The 17,522-nt window shown below is 39.4% G+C and overlaps 1 protein-coding gene across 2 annotated transcripts in view; it reads left to right on the top strand.

Annotated features, from left to right (window-relative positions):
* Npsr1 (neuropeptide S receptor 1) overlaps positions 1-17,522 on the top strand; it is a 186,099-nt gene that overhangs the window by 122,619 nt on the left and 45,958 nt on the right. The gene's annotated exons all lie outside the window — the stretch shown is intronic.

The following is a 17,522-nucleotide window of genomic DNA, read 5'->3' as shown; positions in this document are numbered from 1 at the left end:
GCCTCTTCAGTATTTGTTATTGTTTGATTTCTCAGTGATGACCATTTGCAATCTCACTCTTGTTTTAATTTCACTTCATAAGTGGCCAGAAATTTTGGGCATTTATTTATGTACTTATTAGTCATTTATATATCTTTATCTTCTAAGAATTGTCTATTCATTTCATATGCCAATTTTTTTTTTTTTTCAGAACCGGGGATTGAACTCAGGCCCTTGTGCTTGCCAGGGAAGCGCTTATTCCACTGAGCCATCTCCCTGGCCCCTCATATGCCAAATTTTTGATTCAGTCTTTAAATTTAGGTGACCACTTTTTTTAGTTTTGTGTAATGTTTGAGACATTGCTTTGAGGAGTAGCTGATAAAAACTTTTTCCATCCTGCAGGTTTTCTCTTCACACTGCTGGTGGTTTTCTTTGCTGTGCAGAAGTTTTTAATTCGATGTGAGCCCATTTGTTGACTCTTAGTAGTATTTCTTGTACAACCAGGAATGTTCAGAAAGTCTCTGCCTATACTTATCCCTTCTTATCTATTTTGTCTTCCAGAAATTGTTTCTGTTGTAATAAATCTTAAATCCTTTTATTTTAGTTTAGTGCTTTGTGAGAGGTATGGCTCTAGGTTCAGTCTTTGGCATGTGTGTAGCCCGTTTTCCAAGCACCAATTGTTAAAGGTGTCTGAGCAGGTCCAATTTTGTTTCACTGAGCCACAGATTGTTTGCTGTTGGTAGTGTTGGTGTTTGCTCATTTCTCCAATATTAGGTTGTTTTTCTCACTATAGCTTTTTCCACAGTAGTGTCCTTGAAGTCCAGGATTGTGAGGCCTCCAACCTTGCCCATGTTGCCAAGAATTGTTTTTGGTATTCTATAGCTCTTCTATTTGAATTAAAAATTGCTTTATCCAGTTCTATCAGGAGTGCTACTGCTATTTGGATTCAGATTGTCCCAAATCTATACAAGAGTTTTGGACGTATGACCATTCTGTCTGTATTGATTCCGCCTACCCAAGAACAGGATATAGCTTACCATTTTCTAATGCGCTCTTTGGTCTTCTTTAGAATACTACAGTTTTTTGTTGTCGAGATCTTCCATTTCCTTGGTTAGGTTAATTCCTAAGCATTTCATTTTTTCTTTTTGTAATCATGAATGGTATTATTTTCATAATTTCCTTCTCACTGAGTCCATTATTTGTGTATATGTACACTAATCTCTTTTGTGTGATTTTTGTATTGTGATACATTGCTGGAGTTGCTTATTAATTCTAAGAGAGTTTTGGTGAAGTTCTTTAGGTGTTCTATGTAGATTATCAGGTCATCTGCCAATAATAAAATTTGAGTTCTTCCTTTTTTGTACTTCTTTCCCTTGCATGATTGTTCTGACTAATGTTTCATTTGATATGTCAAAGAGAAGTGATGATAGTCATCTTCTCCTCTTGTTCCTAAAGTTAGGTGGAATGTGTTCAGTTTTTCCTCACTTACTATGACATTGACCATTGGCTTATCAGAAATAGCTTTTCTCAAACTCAGGAATGGTCTTGCTGTAGCTATTTTATTCAGAGTTCTTGTCATGAAAATGTCCTTAATTTTGTTGAATGCCTTTTCTGCAACTATTAGCATGATCATGTGGTTTTGACCTTGTTTCTATCTTTTGATATATTATATTCATTAATTTCTATATGCTGAACCATCCTTGCATCTCTGGGATGAATTCTACTTGGTTGTGACATATTGTCTTTTGGATGATATGTACTCCTCCAGCTACTAATAGCTTCTTGAGGATTTTTACATCCATTTCCACTGAGGAGATTGACCTCTAGTTTTTTGTTTTCATTGGGACTTTATCTAGTTTGGGAATCATACTGATGCTGGCTTCTATAAATGGATTTAGGGGCAATGTGTTCCTTTTAAATTTTTTTGAAGAACTTGAAGAGTATAAGTAACATCCTTAAAGATTTTGTAGAATTCAGCAGTGAATCTATCAGGTCCTGGGCCTTTTCTCAGTTGGAAGTCTTTATTATTGTTATCAATTTCATTGTTTGTTACTGAGTTATTCTGCATTATTTTTCTCTTCTGTGGCTAGCTTTAGTAATTTCTGTGAGTCTAGGAATGTGTCTTTTTCTTTAAAATTTGCCAATTTGTTGGAATGCCATTTTTTCAAAGTAGTTACTAAATGTCTTCTGAATTTCAATAGCGTCTGTTATGATTTCACCTTTTTTACTTCTAATTACATTGGTGTGAATCTTTTCTGTGTTTCTTCTTTTTGAGACATGATATTGCTGTGTAGTTTGGACTGGACTTGAGCTCACTGATTAGCTCAGGCTGGCCTCAAATTCACAGCAACCCTCCTGTCTCAACCAACAGAGTGCAGGCATTACAGGTGTGTATCACCGCACCCAGTTTTTACTATCTCTATCTTTGTAATTCTGGCTGAGGGCTCATCTACTTCGTTTATTTTTTCAAAAACAAATTTTTAAATTTATTCCCTTTTCATTATTTTAGTTTCAATTTCATTGATTTCCACTTTAATCTTTATAATTTCCCTCCTTATTTTGTTTTGGATCAGCATTGCTGTTCTTTCTCATGTATCTTAAGATTTCCTTGAAGGTTGTTTATTGTAGCTTGCACTGTATTTGCAAGGTGAGCATTGATTGAAATGAACTTCCCTCTCAGAACTGCTTCCATAGTGTCTCAGCGGTTTCAGTGAGTTGGAATACATGGGCATTTTTATTAACATGTATGAACATTTTCATTTAAAAATTCCAGGAATTTTTAAATTTTTTCCTTGATTTCTACTGTGGCCTATTGATTGGTTAATATATTATTCATCTTCTGGGTGTTTTACCCATTCTGTGATTTCTTCTGTCATTGAGTTCTAGTTTCATTGCACAATGCTCTGCTGGTACACATAAGTTGATTTCAATTTTCTTATACTTAATTAAGCAGGCTGTGTGAACTAGTATGTTACCTGTTTTGGAAAAAGTACCATGTGCTGCAGAAAAGAATACTTACTCTGCTATAGTAGGGTGAAATACTTTGGAGATATCTATTAAGTGCATTTGTTAAAGCTTGTAGCTCAGTGTTGATATTTTCTTACTGATTTTGTGTTTAATTGATCTATGTTTTGCAAAAATCAGGGTGTTAAGATCCCACCACTCTGATTGCATTACTATTTATTTGAACTTTTATGATCAGCACTATTTTGTTTTATGAAGATAGCTGCTCCAGTGTTTGATGTATAGATATTAATAAATGTTACATTATCCCATTGGGTTTCTCCCTTTACTAATATCTAGTGACCTTCTTTGCATCTTCTAATCAATTTCAACTTGAAGTTTAAATTGAAATTAACATTGTTGTGCCTGCTACTTTTGGATCCTGCTGCCTAGAATGTTGTTTTCCATTCCTTAATTTTTATTATTTGAATATCTTTTTTGGATAGATTTCTTTTTTTTTCTTTTTTTCTTTTTTTGGATAAGTTTCTTGACTGCAACAGTCTGTTGGATTTTCTTTTTTTTTTTTTTTTAATCAGGTCTGTCTGCCAATCTGTATATTTTAATTGAAGAGCTGAGACCATGAACACTGAGAAATATTTCTGAGAGGTATTGATTGATTACTGCCATTTCATTATTTCTTTGTTGGTAATTCACTTGTTTTTCTTTTCCTGTCCTGTTGTTGTTGTTTTTAATCTTTATCCACAGTCCCTGCTTAGTGTTTTTATTTCATGTGACTTTTTAGTCTCATTGGTTTCATTTCTCTGTCTAGTATTTAAAAAAAATATTTTCTGCAAGACTGGCTTAGTATTTATGCCTCTTGACATGGTCTTTTTCATGAAGTGCCCTTATTTTTCCACCTATTTTAAGAGATAGTCTTGCTGGATAAATTAATCTGGGTTGGATGATGCTCACTTTTCTGGCTTGTAGCACTTCACTCTGAGCTCTTCTGATCTTTAAAGTTTGTATTGAGATGTGTGCTGCAATTCTAATTTCTTTTCTATGCTTTTTTTTTGTTTCTTTTGCTTTGACTGCTGTTAAAATTACTTTTTTTGGTTGGATATCTAGCAATTTCATAAGCATATGCTTTGGTGAGCTTCTTTTTTTATTTTAGTTGTTTGGTGCCCAGTAAGGCTAACTGAATTGTTCTTTAAACTCTTTTCTGATAGTTGGGAAAATTTCTTCTATGACTTCTGTAAATGTATTAATATGTTCACCTTCCAGGTTTTCTGTAAGTCCATCTAGCCTTGGGTTTGTGTTCCTGGGGTTGCCAAGTAACTGCTGCACGCACCCTGCTTCTTCTCTTGGGGTTTTTTGTGGCTTGCGTAGTTTGCATAACTTACCATTTTGTTCTCAGTTTCACACATTCTATCTTCATATTCATCGTTTTTGCAATTTGAAAGTGAATGCAACTTTCTATTTCACATATTTCTGTTTGATATCTTTTCAAAGATTCTATATCCTTGTTGAATCAGTCATTCATGTTTTAAATCATCTTATTCACCACTTCCATCTTTTACTCATGTCCCCTGAATCTACCCTGGGCATTCTAGGTGATACTGCCATAAATTTTGGTTCATTTCCTCTTTACACTCATCTAGTTTCTTCATGCTTTTTATAAACTTTTTTGTAGCATTACCCTAAGTGGTGTTTGCTTTCCTCTGATTTTGGATATTTTCTGTAGTTTTGCCCTGCTCCCCCTCTCATGGTTCTATGTATATGTATATCACTTTTTGTTGTTTGCAATCCCCAGGAAACCCAAATATTGGCATAGAGAGGAAAATAGGTACAAATACACTACTATTTTACCTCTCTATAGTAGCAAATTCAGTGGCATTAATAGAACCAAATGTCAACTGTACAGTGCCAACCCCTAGGAAACAGTCACAGACATCCTATAATGAGAACTAAGAGGACTATGAGTTTCATGCAGGAAAACTGACTACGCATATATTAGCCTATAATACTTCAGACCACTGGTTCCTGCTGAAGCAATGCCAGGGAGCAATGTCAGCTCAAACATACCACTAGACTAACTACCTGCTCTTTCAGGACCACACCTCTGAAGGTTTCACCTCTCCAGCTTGGCCTCCATAAATGACCAAACCCTGCGTCTCCCAAGGAATCCCAGGATATCTCTCTTCAGCTCTCTCTTCTGTCCAAGCCTATCTCCTAGGGTTTCTCTCACCCAGCCTCTATGATATGGTAATAATTCAGACCAAAAATGAAACTTTCCTCTTCAGTGTTGATTTTTTCTTCAGTTAGGTGGGTCTGTCAGTTCTTCCCTCTTTTGTCCAGTGTTCTGGGGACCCAGGATTGCCCCCTGTATGCTCTCATCCAGTTGGTCCTGGGTCCTTCCAAGCTGGGTGCTCAGGCCCTGCCACATGCATGGGGGCAGGGCACTCAGTCCAGTCAGTGCCAGATTTTCCCAGGCTTGGCCTGCAGGTGCTAGTGTGTAGCAGGGTATGGGATGCTCATCTGGTCAGTCCTTGGTCCTCTTTGGGCTGGATACATGGGCTCTGGTGCTTTAACAGCTCTTAAGTTTTCATTTATATGATGAACTTTTCATGCTTGGTGTGCAATATACTGCAGAAACATTATTTTTTTGGCCATGGCTATTTGGGCTTCCTTATGCCTCAGTCACCTGTATGTCTGTTTCTTTCCTTATATTTGAGCAGCTTTCTATTGTTTTCTGTGAACACATATGTTAGGTAATTTGTGTTGTCTTCTGATATTTTGCTTATTCAAATTATTCTTGTATTAGTCTTCTTCACATCATCTAGCAAATGTTGGCTCAGTTTCTCACGTGCTCTTGTTGTTTGTAAGTTGTCTTTGTGTATTTGGTCTTTGAAGATATCACTGGCTGCTGGTTCTGATGTTCTGTTCTCGTACTGGTTGCTTCTGCTGCCCATACTTCCAATATAACTTTTAATTTCCTGGACTTGTGATTGAAATATTATCATGGACTCTAAGGTTTGCTCAACTAGCCATTCATGTTTTGTGCCATTTTATTTAAATCCTGCAGCTTTTTATTAATGTCTATTGAAACCTCTTGGATCATTTGGCTATTACTCCCATTACTGCTTAGTTACATCTTCTGTCACCCACTAGGTTAATTTTTTTATCTGCTTTCTAAATTCCTCTGCTATTCTTTTGAGTAATTCAGATGTATGTGGCTTATGCTGTGCTCCCCACTCATGCCCCCTTGGTTAACTTCAGTGGAGCTCGGAGTCTAGGGAAGCATTTTGTTGCCTTGTCTTCTGTATTGTTTCTTCTCTGTTTTGTATTGTTTTGTGCTGAGGTTTCTGTGTGCTTATACTGTAAAGCCTTTGCTACTAGGATAGAGATTTCATTAGTCACTTTTCAGTGATGTACTTTGAACATGACTAATTATAACTGTTTGCCTTGACCCCAAGATCCAACCACCTTGGTAAATTTGGGGGAAGAGGATGCAGTATAAGTAGTCCGACACTGAGTTCTGTGGGAATTTACTCTAAGATTGGTAATGTCACAAAGGTTATCTGAGTGTCAGCTTACAGAAAAATGGCAATAACTATGTGATCCTTAGAATATCAAGTAGATAAGCTACATTTTGCCATTCAAGACGAATTGTATATTACCACACCATAAGAGCAAATTATGTACTTTTAACCCTAGAGAAGAAATCCATAATTAGGGGGTAAACATTAAGACAATTCAGATATTCATGTACAAGTGAAATATACTAAATGTGACAGCCCTATCTCTACTAATGGTAGAAAAAAATTGACAGTAATTTTATAGAATTAGCTATTAAAAGACTAATAAAGCTTTATGGTTATACCATTAAAGATATAGGGGGTTCAAAATGGGGGCATGCAAGAGGAAAACTATTACATAAGGAGAAGAGATGTGGCATAAAAGATCACATCGGTGGGTAGAAGGAGGTTTATAGAATTGTGTAAATGAGAGAAAAAACCTGAAGAGAAAGAAGATAAAAGAACAAATTATATTGGGAATAAAAATAGGAGAAAATTTAAGCAAAGAAAAATTAAAAGAGAGGAGAATATAAAAATAAAAAGAAATAATAAATACAAAAGAAATTTCCCAAACCCCAATAAACTGTGAAGAAGAAAGGAGGAAAGAAGAAAAGAGAGCATAAGAAAAAAAGGCACACTCAGAGAAAAAAGAAGAATCCAGGCATGGTGGCACACACCCACAATCCCAGCATTTGGGAAGCTGAGGCAGGAGAATCACTGTAATTTTGAGGCCAGCCTGAATTATAAAGTTCAAATCCAATCTGAACTGCATAGTGAAACCCTGTCTCAAAACGACAAGGAAAGAAAGAAAACAAAAGAAAGATTTCTCTATGATCTTGAACATGGACTGACTAATAATAAGATACACAATTTAGAGGCAGTGTCCAAGTCAAGATGTGTCTTGGCTCAAGCTGTTAGATAAAAAAGGCACTCAGACTCCTAATCTCTGCTGGATTCATGCCCCAGCATAAGGTGAAGGCACCAATTCCATGGCTTTCAAACCTAGAACAATTCAATCTAATCCTGGCCATGGGGATGGGACCTTTGACTTTCATCTTAAACCCCTTGGGGTTTTCTTTCCAGCTGATGACAGATCCCTGACCATGGCTGAATTCCTGCCTTTCTTCACCTAGCGAACACTGGGAACCCTGAAGCGTACCTGTCCTGTGATTGGTCTGAGTCCCATGTTCAATCAACCCTTCCCTAGAGTTGCAAATCCTCCCTCCAGAGGTGGCAGGTGGTTAGATTTCAGTCCCTCACCAGCTGTTGTAGGACGATGAACAAATGTAGAAGCAGAGCCCTAAAGTTTTCTTGCCACTCAGAATGCACAACACTGCTTTCCACTCCCACATTTCTCCCTGAAGCCTCTGGGGTCCCCATGTTTCATTTTCTCTCTCTACAAATCTGTTCTCTTTCTCATAAGCCACAAACTACATTCCATGGAGGGCATTCAAATTGCCCCTTTCCACACTGCATTCTGTGTTTCAGTTTCTCTGTAGGTTTTAACTTTCCTTTCAGATCCTTCTAGTTTCTGAAGATCTATTTTTCTCTGGCTGTTTGTTTGTTTTTCCTGTCACAAGTTATTTTCTAGTCTCTGGATTCTGATTCTGAGAGGCTAACTATTGCTTACCACTCAGCCATTTTCACAGAAGTCCTCCAAATGATTTTTAAGTGAAATATTTTTTAAATCCTTTTCTGTTACATAACTGTAATTAATAAGTAAAAATCTCTAGGGAGAAAGGTAGACAACAACTGAATAATTTTAATGAAAAGATCAAAAACTATAAGCAAGAGTGAAGTGGAAATGTGAGAAATTTAAGAACAAAAGGAAATAATTCAGAGTCTATCCAAAGAACCAACTCTGGATTTAAAGTAGCCAAAGTAATGATTAAGGAACTTGAAAATATATCTCAACACAAGTTATCCAACTGGAAATGCAATGAGGAATAAGAGACGGGGAAAGGAGAGAAAAGAGAAATGGAGCAGAGATATTCAGAAAATATATTGTCAACTGATGTAGCATAATTTAGATTCACGGGGGGAGACTCTAAATTATGCCACATCAAAAAGAGAGAGAGAGAGAGAGAGAGAGAGAGAGAGAGAGAGAGAGAGAGAGAGAACCAAAGAATAGCTAGAATTTTCAAAAAATAGTGAAAGGCATCAAATTGTGGATTGCATTTCCCCAACTACTAGAAATAGAAAAAGAAAGAGAAGACTTTGAAGGCAACTTGGAGGAAAGACATGCACACAGTAAATACAAAGCAAAAGCTGTCGGAAGGATAGCAGACTTCTTGTCAGCAGGTGTTCGAGCCAGACTCCAAGGGAGCACCTTGAAAGCCATCGGGGAACAGCTATCCCCCAGAGTCCTGGTTCTGTAGCTAGCAAAAGCAGTGATAAAAATGAAGGGGCAATCAAGACTAATCCAGATGTTTTAAAAAGCAAAACCGATGCTGGGGGCACGGGGTCTCATCACCAGCAGCCCTATATTTCAAGAAACATCAAAAGAAGTCTGACAGAAAGGATGTCACTCCAGGCCTGACACTCTGTGTTTAAGAAAATGAAGAAGTCTGCACAGAGAAAAACTGAAGAGGGAAATTTACCAAAAAGCACATTTTTCTTATTTTATATAACTGACTGTTTAAAGCAATATTGTAGCAGTTGGCTTTATAACACATGTAAAATTTAAATGTTTAAACACCACAAACTTTATGAGTAATTAAAATATTCAAGCCCTCATAATACATACAAATTTGCACAGTATTAAACAAAAATACAACATAACTTTAAAATACACACTATAAACCCTACAAATAAATATAAAAAAGGAAATAGAAAAGGAAATAGAAATAGCTAATAAGCCAATAGCAGAGATAGGAGTTAAATCATAAGAGTTTAACTAATCCAGAGAGAACTACAAGGGGCAGAAAGACACATAAATGGATGAAATAAATAGAAGCAACTAAAACAGTGGTTATAGGCTGGGGAGATAGCTCAGCAGTCTAAGTCCCTGGCAGGAATGGAGAGTATGGACTGGATACCAGACTTGCTTGAATCTTCCTTTTGGTTGCGGATGTTTCTCTAGGTCTGAGTGGTTACATGAACAATTAGAGTGAGTTCTGGTGAAGTCTGGTTTCCCCTGGAGCTTCATCTTAAGCCTATTTCTGGGAGCACACTATCAGTGGAACTGTGCTGCTGAACCTGCTCATTGCTATTAAGTAAACGGTGCTGGAGTTGATCAGTAAAAACCTATTTAGTTATTTAAGTAATTGAGTACATTGCAAATAAACTGCTTCTAAATGGTAATTAGCAGGACCTGGGGAACAAAGGGTCCACTTTACGGGCTTAATGACTTCCATGCATTACTCTTGCTTTTAAACATTCATTTTGTGAAAGGTTCTAGGAACCTGTAATTCTCAGCAAAACCAACACAGACTCCCAGCAGGTATTACTGCTCCTTCTATGGGGTCTAGAATTGTGAATGTGTGCTCCCACTCGTTACTTAAGGGTGGGTGCATGGGGTAAAGTTGAGAATGACAGACAGAGCTGACAGGGCTAAAAGATCACAGAGGATTGGCCAAAGCAAAGGGGCTGAAGCGCCCTGATTCTCACACAGACAAAAATAGGAGCAAAGTTATGCAGGTGAGAAGAGTAAGGAGAAATGATGTAGCTTCTGTGTATAAATGATATCAGCTTGTCATTGGTAAAGCCTATAACATAGGCATGAGGATGTGGTAAGAAATGGGGCTGAAGTCCTAAGAACAATCCAAACTTTTGAGGTTCTCACATACCAATTAAAGGAGCTTGCCCTTTAACTGAAAGATTGAAGATTGAGATGTTGAAAATTTATGGCTTTTTGAATGCTAATATTGATGTTTCAACCTAATTAGGTTAGGAAATGCCCAAAAAGTCAGTAAAATACACTCCTGGGTGCGTCTGGGTGGCCACAGAGGGCTAATCTTGGTGTTGATATCTAGCTTCTCAGCCCTCCTCTCTGACACTGCCCTGCTCTGTTTCGTGGCTGTCACGGACCCCACATTCTTGCCCCGTCACTCTCTTATATCACACCATCCCTACCTCGGAACCGCCCTTGATAGGCTGAGTCTCCTGACTCTGTGAGCAAAACTAAAGTTCTCCTCCTTGAAGTGGTGGGCATTGGACACTGTGTCTAGTGATGGGAGAGCTGACAAAGATGGGCTTCAAACCTGTTTTAAATAGACCTTTTTAGTTACTGTGCAAAGGATCCATATGGCAGGGCCAGTACTACAATTACCATTTATGCTAGTTAGGAGACTGCAGAAATTTGAAGAAGAGTTCGTGGGTATCTAGTGTATACGATTAAGGGTAGGGACAGAGGGAAGCATGCAGATTTAAGACATGCTTTATAAAATAACACAGAGAGGCTTTGATGACGAAGTATTAAAATTTTAAACACAAGACAAAGTGAAAAGTTTATGCTATAGGTTTCTTGGGTGACCCAGGAAGGCGATATACCATCAGCTGAGCATGGGAATACAGTTCAAGCAGACAAACTCACTAAGATGAAATATGAATGACTTTGGATTTTAACTGGGGTTTTAGAGAACTCACATGTACTATTAGTATGGATATCATTGGATTGAAACTTAACCCATGTTCTACTTTTTTTAATTGATTTTAAAATTTTATTTGATATAGGGTCTCACCAAACAGTTTAGACTTGTAGTGATTCTTCTGTCTCAGCCTCCCCAGTGCTGGGATTAGAGGTGTGCAACGCCAAGCCCAATTTTGGGGCTGGTGTGATTCACCCGGGTTTCCCAGACTGGTACAACATGGGTGCCAGGTATTGAACTCGGGTCCTTGAGTTCCCTGGCAGGGAACTGCTAGTTTATTAGCCACAACCCACAACTCTCAAGGCCCTGCTTACCTCCTTCTCCCCACTCAGCGACCTCTTACACTCCCATTTTGCCATGGAACTTTTCCTCCAGGCCTCAGATTCTCTTGGTGTATCCCTGAAAGTTGCAAAGGCTCCCTACTGTCTTGTCTTGTAAAGGAACAAAAATCAGAAACAAGCACACTGACATGGAACTGGTGGAAGGGCCACACAGACTCTCTGGGGGACCATATCATGAAAATGGTCAAGAAAAGCTTCACAAGAAGAAAGATGGACCCATGAGTAAGAATTCAATATGCTGATGAAAGGAGAGTGGTCATTCCACACAGAAGGGATGCATTTCTGAATGCAAAGAGGGTGCACAATACTAAAATACTGAATGAGGACAGATAAAAAGCAATCATCTGTCTGGGAACACCATAATGGAACACCAGAGACTGGGCAATTTAGAAGCACAAATGAGTGATAACAGAGTTCGGTGTGTGTGTGTGTGTGTGTGTGTGTGTGTGTATGTGTGTGTGTGTGTGTATAGTCTCACTATGCAGCTCACAGTGGTCCTCCTGTTTTCAGCCTCCCTAGTCCTGGGATTACAGGTGTGTGCCACCATGCCCAGACTCCACCACTGGCTCAGTGTGCCCAGAGGGTGGGGCCAGTGTGGCATGTGGTGCCAGGGATCGAACCCTGATCATAGATTCTGAGGGATGGGAGCACAAGGCCAAGGCTTCAGCAGGCTAGGTGTCTGGTGAAGCCATTCTCTGCTTCCAAGATGGCACCCGGACCTCCACAGAGTGGAAAGCAGAAAAGCAGTAGCCCTCCCACAAGCCTGCTTTCTAAAGGCATTAACATCTCAAAGCGCTTGTAACCTAAATGCTGCCTGTTGCGTACTACCTCCTGCAGTAAAACTCCTCCACATGAATTCTTGGAAACACATTCAAACCATAACAGCAAACCATAGAAGGCTTCTATTATTTAATCTGGGGTATTAGACTGTCCTCTTAACAGTAAAGCAAAGAATACAAAATATTGTCAGGGTCATAAAGATTAATTAGGGTCTCCAGAGTAGGGAATGAGTGGATGGAGACAAGACCAGGCCTTGTGTCTACACATTAGATATTAAAAAGGACTACACGGGGACCGGGGAGATGGCTCAGTGGAATAAGTGCCTCCCTGGCAAGCACAAGGGTCTGAGTTCAATCTCCAGTTCCACCAAAAAAAAAAAAAAAAAAAAAGTAAAAAGGACTACACACAATAAGTATTTTTAAAGAAAACACAAAATACGAAAGGGACAACACAAGCTGAGTTTTGATGAAGACCATGAATGTGGCACCCAAGCATCTATGTTAAAGTCTGACATACCTCAAACTTGCTGCAAAAAACTAGGATAATATTCTCACCTCCCTTTGTTTACTGTTGTGTAAAGTAGGTAGACTTCTCATAGCTCCTTATGAGATTAAATAAATACTTCTAAATACTTGGAACTTTGCCAAGGATATAATAACTGCTTAATAATATATCTGGCAATCATGTTCAATTTGTTTGTAGCCTAAATTAAGAACTGTAATTTTCCTTTAAATCATGAAGCCTAAATGCAGTTATAGATGTCATCATTGGGGAGATAGACACATGAAAACTGTGTCTTCATTTTGTAACTTCTTCTGAGCCTTTAATTATTTCAAAATTTTTAAATTGGTTGTGTTCTGGGCTGTTATTGTTGTTGTATTTCATTGTATTTTTGTTTTGTTTTGTTCCGTTTTGCTCTGTTTGTTTTGTTCTGTTTTGCTGTGCAAATGCTTTCCCAAGCCCCCAGACACTTGTTCAGCAAGCATGTTAAGCACCTAGCACACGCCAGGCCCTGCTCAGAGCACTCAGCTTCTTTCTATGCTAACATTAATAAAACTTATTTTCCAGGATCCACAAAAGTGATTTAACCAAACGACTATGATTTTTTCACTCTTGCTCTTCCTCTTTAGTAGTTACATGACACAAAAAAATATGCCATTGGACGTAGAACTACAAGTATCTTATCTTCAAGCCCAAATGCCTCATTGCTTGGTGAAAATACCCAACACACAAAATTAAAGAAGGAAAGGTTAATTTAGCTCATAGCTTGTCAAAGTTTCAGTCCATACCTGGATGTCTTAAGAAAGAATGACACACAGAAGAGAGCAGCTATTTATCACAGTGGAAAACAGCGAAAAGAGCCAAAATGGAAGAGCAGGGCCTACAGTGGCTAGCAAGCCTCTCACTCTCCTCCTTATATTGTATTCAGGCTGTTCATGCCAGGATGGGTGAAGCACCCACACCAATAATCCCAGTATGAGATCATAACTCAATCACAAACTCTAGAAAGCTGCCTGATGATGCATGAGACTTCAGGAGGACAACTAGACACAAACTGTAACACCAAAGTTAAAATCTGTTCTTTCAGGAGACCTCACCATTTGTGTTGCTTATTTGGAACCTGTTCAGGTGTATACTTCACTTCTAAGCTGATTCCTTTGTCTAAGCAGAATTATGCAAGGATGACAATGTCTCCCAACCAAGCCTCACCATATTTCCAACAGAGCTGTGCTTGAATTTTGAAGTAAACAATTGATATCAGGGCACAGCTCATGGATATTACAGGGGAAAGGAGACACTTGTCTTTTCTTTGTGGAGCTAGAAGCCAGGGTGCATGTCTTCATGACAATAATAAAAATTTTGTTTCAACTCCCCTTTGCCTCCCACCACAGCATGGGTAGCAGAGCCTAGCGCATGAAGAATCTACACAAGCCCACAATAAGGACCTACTGAGGGTGTTCAGCAGCCCTGAACACATCCACTTGACTGTCTGCAGTCAGTCATAACTTGACAAGCAAATTTTCTGTGTTGAAACACTTGTATGAACACTTCACCCACCTCTATCTGCTGACAACAGGCATCTACTCTTTCCAAGATGGTGACTCCACTACTTGTCCACTAGCTCCTAGACACTAGACCTCCTAGTAGCACTTCAGTTCTTGTTGTGCTCCTGGTGTGAGTGGATATCCCCTGGGGAGGAGAAGCTCTAATCTGCTGAGAATAGAGGCGTACATAAGAAAACAGAGAGCCCCCAGAAGACTGCTGGAAATAATGCTAGTCAAGGCCATTCATTCCACTCCCCCTTGACTCCCAAACATATTTTACTTTGCGTTAGGAACACAGCAATACAAAGGGGGCTTTCACTGCTTCACCAGTATTCTGATGTTTGTTACCCATCTTTTCAGGGCAGGATCTGTACACTAGCCTTTCATCTGTTCTTTCAATAGTTCACACCAGTTCTGTGCAAGGACAGCTGCTTCTAGGTAGTGTACAGATCACAAGCCCAGTTCCACATCCTCTTCACTATAGAGTGAGCACTATGTTGTCAGATATGGTGCTGTGTGGACTACTACTATAGTTAGGAAATGGGAGTTCTCAGAGTATAGAAAAGGGTGATGGCTGTATATCCAAGGACAAGAAAGGCAAGTGACTATCCTGAATAAGTATAACACAGAGAGCATGGCTAGCTTTTGCATGACAAGGAGTCCAATGCCAACAAAGGCACAGTTGGTCTCCTCAATAAAGAGTTCTTAAAGGGCTCGGTGTTAGCTTCTGTTGATGGCAAGTTGGACACTCAAAGACAGTTAGTGGTTGGCCTTGAGACAGTTAGTAGGTGGGCTGGCCTTGAGAAGTGGCAGCCAAACTTACTGGTGCGGGAATAGTTTTCTTCTCTGTCACTGTGTCCTTTCCATGTGCTCATCACATCAGTACTGAGGTTACCAATGACAAGGCCTAGATAATGTCACCTGGACAAAGAATGAGTTATATGTCCTTCATACAAAGTAAAAAATCAAATATATTGATCTTCTCAGCTCTATATATTGAGATCTTTCTTTGCTGTCTTCCAAAACTACACTGGATGCACTGAAATGTACTATTTTGCTTTGTAGCTGCATAGTGAACCAATCCAGGTGTCAGCCAAAGTCAGGTTGTGCCTCCCAATTTAACCATAAATATGAGTTGAGCAGAGCCACTGTGCAACCTTGAGGGATGTTGTGGGAGCACCTGGTCTACCCGCTCGTGCTGCTTATTCATGCCGATCTGGTACTCTGTGGGCCTGTTCTGTACTACTTTCATCTCTAAATGGACAGCTGTTGAACCTATCAGACTTGATGGCTTTTTGTACTTGACAAAATTATCTCATAATACAGTCCCAAAGAACCAGTGTTCTCGTTATCAAGCATTCCTTCAGTACTAAGGCTCAGAAACATTGTAGCAACAGTTTCTCAAAAGACATAGAGTTCTCTACTGTAGTTGACCTGGTATTGCTCCAGAGCTCCAAGGGAGGTATTCTAATTGATTTTCCCACTGGATGTTCATCAACTCCAAACTATTTCTTTTCCCACTGATATTGGTCACACTGTAGTGTCTGCTGGATTATGTCCCAACTTTACACTATAGTCCACACTGCTGTGGGACTTCTACAACATCCAGCATGGGCCACAGCCCTATTCCTGGATGTGGAATGTATTGATGCTAGAACCCAAGGAGACCTAACAAGGAGTTGCCTTCTTTATTGAGGTAAGGAATGTAGGATGCAGTGATGTATATTGTACTTGGGTATGGAAAAGATGATATTCTTCAGCAGCTCCTCACTGGTGAACCATGAAAATTTCGATGATGTGACATGTTTCTGAATCTTTAGAGCCTGTCCCCCACCTTCCATAGTATATCTGTCTTACCACAGCCTGTAATGCACTAAACACCTCTTTCTTGGTATTTCTAGTGACATCCACAGTACACATGAGTCAAGGTGATATTCTGAAGTGTTTTCAGGCCTTTGAAGATCATATTATGACAAATGTTAACAGAGTTTATGTGGCTTCCCATAAAGCAGTAATGGGTATTACTTTCTGTTGCATACGATAGGAAGACTTTATGATCATCTTTACCCTTCAGATTAGAACAGAACACTTTCTCAGTCTATTCCTACATACACTTTCCTGAGACCACAATAATCTGTTTAAAGCACTATGCCTGTACTGCAGTTCCAATCAAGACTACTACTTAATTGAGTTTGAATCCATCTACACTCATTCAGAAAGATCTCTCCAGTGTCTGCAGGGGCCAAACTGGTGAACTGGGCACTTCTGTTTTGGCCTTCATAACTAGAATGGAGAAACCAATGTGTGGCTATCCCAACTGCCAAGTACATCTATTCTAATTCAATACTCCTGGGCTGGGGCAATGACTGATGGGAAAGGCAGCAGATCTAGTAGATGATGGCAATGTGGCCAGGATTTCATTCATTATCTGGCTTCAAAAAATTCTACTCTAAAAGTGAGCTCTACTCAAAAAATGATACTCAGGTCTCTCAGTTCATTGACACTGTGCTAGTGGTCCTCAAAACGTCTGTGTCATTCCCCATTTTCTAGTATATAGTCGCCCAGAGTCCTTTGGTACCACACACTTACCTCTATGACCACCTCTCCTACTGAGGGCTGCACACAGAAGCCACTGCTGAGGCTTTGGGTGCTAGCATCATCCGTCTCACCAGCACATTTCTGGTAGTCTTCATGAGTGCTCTGTCTTCTAAAACGTTTATGGAGAACAATTCCTTCCTAGGTTTTCTGGCTTCATGTAAACTGTCCATTTCAGCCGACCACTTCCTGCAGCTATTCTGTGTTTCTCTCTACTAACAAGGCAGCTTTGAAGCTCCCATTTTCCTTAGGAAGAACATCACTGTGTCCAGCATTCTGAGAGCTACCTTAGCAGTGAGATTGCCCTGCATATGGGGTTCTTGATAGGCTTCTCTATCCTACATCTTACAAAAGTGATCACAACTCAATGTCATCATGCTTATCCAGTTTTGTGTTCCCGTTTCACTCATCAATCAGCAGAGAGTATCTAAAACATGATTTTGAGAAAGACTCTGAATCCCATTGCCAATTAGTGATATCTGTTACAGAGGGGTGGGAAGGAGTGTCAGGGATATATCATGCTTTGCCATTTCTGTTGTAGACATTTGTGCAACTTGCGCAGTCTGCAGCTAAAGAACAGATTCTAAGGGCTAGGGAGATAGCTCAGTAGATAAGTGCAACCCTGGCAAGCACAAGGGCCAAAGTTCAATCCCCAGTTCCACAAAGAAGGAGGAG

Source organism: Octodon degus, unplaced genomic scaffold (genome assembly GCF_000260255.1).
Source record: "Octodon degus isolate 3935 unplaced genomic scaffold, OctDeg1.0 scaffold00081, whole genome shotgun sequence".
Taxonomy (NCBI): Eukaryota; Metazoa; Chordata; class Mammalia; order Rodentia; family Octodontidae; genus Octodon; species Octodon degus.
This window is presented reverse-complemented; position numbering and strand designations above follow the sequence as displayed.